The sequence below is a fragment of the Solanum stenotomum genome, chromosome 5, assembly GCF_019186545.1.
Source record: "Solanum stenotomum isolate F172 chromosome 5, ASM1918654v1, whole genome shotgun sequence".
Taxonomy (NCBI): Eukaryota; Viridiplantae; Streptophyta; class Magnoliopsida; order Solanales; family Solanaceae; genus Solanum; species Solanum stenotomum.
Genome location: NC_064286.1, coordinates 39,200,617 through 39,204,201, shown reverse-complemented (window position 1 = coordinate 39,204,201; position 3,585 = coordinate 39,200,617). Strand labels below are relative to the sequence as shown.

The following is a 3,585-nucleotide window of genomic DNA, read 5'->3' as shown; positions in this document are numbered from 1 at the left end:
CATATTTTTGTCTTTTCTTAATAATATTAATGAATTTATTATTTCAAATAATAATAAAATGAAATTAATTAAATATAGATACTTCCCTGATTTCCGCCTTATATTAAGGGATTTGATTAATTTAAATTTTCAAAATTAATTGTCTATTCGGTAGATACATGTATCTCGGAGATTCAAACTCATGTATCCTAAGCATGAAATATGGTAGATGAAGTAATATTTGAAACTATCGGGAATGTTAGTAATTAGGACCTAAACTAGTGGGATTTATGTAGTTTGCCCTAGTATATAATCATAAGCCTATAACACATTCATTTCCTAACCGAAAGAAAAATAGCCATAGAACATAAACAAGACGTCCCTCCATCTCAACTCTTGTTCAATGTGTTGTCAACGCCAAGCACAAAATGATATTTCACGTCTGATTTCAAAAGGCGCTCCAATGCTATATTCACATAGTCCATTGGCACGACTTCAACATCTGGTGTTATGTTATGCTTCGCCGCAAAATCTACCATCTCTTATGTCTCCTTTATCCCTCCTATCTGACTCCCCACCACTAGCTTCCTTCCTGTAGCACACATTATATACTTATGTATCAATATTTTCAGTTCAAATTTAAAAAACTATATCTATATTAGATAAAATCGTCGATTGAAGAATAAAGGTACCCAAAAGCAAGGGAAATATGGGCAACTCTAATGGTTTTTCAGGAGCGCCCAGCATCACAAGTTTTCCATGAGTTTTCAACAAATTAATCAATGGAAGTAGAGGGTGAACCACAGAAACAGTATCGATGATGCCATCAAGTGAGCCGGCTGCATCCTGCTCGTATTACACGTACAAAAAAAAATTAGTGTTATTCTTGTGTCATACACCCATAATTAATTTGAGATTGAAGCATAGTTGATTGACCGACCTGCATTTGGTTAGGGTCATGACAGACCAAAAAAGAGTTTGCGCCTAAACGCTCAATTGCTTCGTCTTTCTTACTAAGAGATGTACTAATGACAGTCACTTTGGTTCCGAATGCCTTAGCGAATTTCACAGCCATATGTCCAAGCCCACCAAGGCCTACAACACCAATGTGCATTCCAGGCTAGTCAAGTCCAAAATATTTCAATGGACTATAAGTTGTTATCCCTGCACATAACAGAGGAGCAGCTTCCATTGATAAATTTTTCGGCCAATGGACCACGTAGTGCTCATCCATTACCATTATATCGGAGTAACCACCATACGTGGTGGTTCCATCGGAGTAGACATCATTGTATGTTAATATCTGATCGGGACAGTAATTTTCGAGATCGTTGTCACAGTCTTCACATTTTTGACATGATCCTACTAAACATCCAACTCCAACTTTTTCTCCAATTTTGAATTTCTCCACTTTGCTACCAATTTCAGTTACTACACCTATAACTTCATGCCTATAAGAGAAATTGACAATTACAAAGTATTGAAACTTGGTGAATAATAAGTTCGCTCATTTACTATATTCCACTTTACTTATAATTTAAATATTTACTTAAATATTATAACCTTGTCGCAGACCTAACAATAGTTGTTACGTCTGCGACGGGATTTTAATAAAAGAACATAGTAAAATGAAGCTTACCCAGGTACCATGGGATAGATGCTATTTCTCCATTCATTCTTGAGCTGATGAAGATCAGCATGACAAATTCCACAATACGATACTTTGAACTGCACATCTTTTTCACCAGTCACCCTGCAACACCCATTAGAAATTATTGGTGTAATATATCACAAATACAATAAATTACAATTGAGAATAAAATGATAAAATAAATAAATATATATTCAGTGAGTTGTGGATAATTCGCTCTTTTTAAGGAGATTCAAGTCCACTGTGGTATAATCTAAACCGATATAACAATATTACTCTTGACTTGTCTCCTCTAAAATATAATCACCCAACAACGTCGTACAACTTAAACAACTTCGGACTAGTTGAGGAGTCCAAAAGCTCCATATAAGAACATCTTCTTTCAACATATAAATACTCTCTTTTATATAGTGAATAAAGTTGAAGACCTAGAATATTTTCTCTGTCTCAACTCTCTCTTTTCAGTACTACATACTATAATATTTTTTAATACTTAACATATTTATAGGTGTAGAAGTCTTCCATATAATCAATGGGTAGAATAAGGGGTATAACAATATAAGTTATAAGAAACTAATGATGATAAGAGTTACAAGAACTAATGATGTTCAAATAAGGTACATGAGTTATAACAATTTATAACCACTAACATATACACTTAATATTTTATTTTAATAATAAAATATATTTACGCCAACAATAATTAAAGTTTAATTTATCTTTGCACCTATGTATAAATATCAGTTTATATGAGTTAAATTTAAAACAAAAAATGAAAAAAGTGAAATTAATTAATTTGTACCTTCTTGAAAAGTTGAAAGGAGAAAGAACACCAGAAGTGTCTCTAGCTGCCCATCCAAAGGCCTTTACATTCTCATGTGATTTTGCCATTTTCTTGATTTGTTTGTTACAATTAATTTCAGTAGAGTTACTGGCCAATGTCTTGATTTTAACTTTTATAAATATGCCTCAGAGTTGATGATGTAGTCGATGAGGTATGAAACAAATGTTATCGTCATGGCTTCTCTGTACAAACAATTTGTCTTGGTTTGATATATGATAAGACTTTTATTATTATCCTTTAATTCCTGTAGTTGTTTCGAATTTTTAAAAATATATCTTAATTATATGGGTGTTTTATTATCCTTTAAATAATTTAAATTAATATTATTATATTATTTTTTGTTCACCTGACATAAAAATTATATAGGATGCCTACTTATTAAAGATATTTTTTTGAAAATTTGGAACAACTTTATGTATCACTTTATATATTTTTACGGTGCAAGTACCTTTATTTTTGGTTTGATGATTCCAACTTCAATTATGACTTTCACTTTCATAACGACACATGTACTCTCTTTCTATATATATATATAGTTTGCATGTATAACATGTGTCTTTGGCTTCATATCCAGAGACCAATAAGCCATCTTTTCCTTTGAAATTTCAGTTATTCTAGAAAATTCAAATTATGTATATCTTCAATTTCACTTAAGAATATATACATAATTTAGGGGGCTTTACATTATTTCTTCATCCTAATAATGTATTTTTTCGACTAAGCGTTATCTCCAATTACTCACACATCAAGCAATCGATCACTTTCTTTTGAGTTATTTTATTCGAATTTTGCTTTATTAACACGAGTTCAATTTTTTTGAGTACATGAGGTTTGTTCGATTGAGAATATGATGGCATTTTAGCATTTATAATGCAAGAGTTTTTGCTGCCAATTGTGTTTTATAATTTTTGTCTAATTAATAGTAGCAATTTGCTGTTGATGGCTAAAAGAGAATGATTGTTTTCTTTACCTTTTGGTTATGTGAGTGATATATAAAATCCAGTGTTTATATATACATATATATATATATATTCACTTAAAATTTTAAAAGGAATCTTTAATAATATATGTTTGGAAATTACGTAAAAAAAAATTATAATTCACAATAATT

At 31.0% G+C, this 3,585-nt stretch overlaps 1 pseudogene; it reads right to left on the bottom strand.

Moving 5' to 3' along the window:
* Positions 1-368: 368 nt before the first annotated feature.
* On the bottom strand, positions 369-2,521 carry LOC125865589 (8-hydroxygeraniol dehydrogenase-like; annotated as a pseudogene).
* Positions 2,522-3,585: the final 1,064 nt, after the last annotated feature.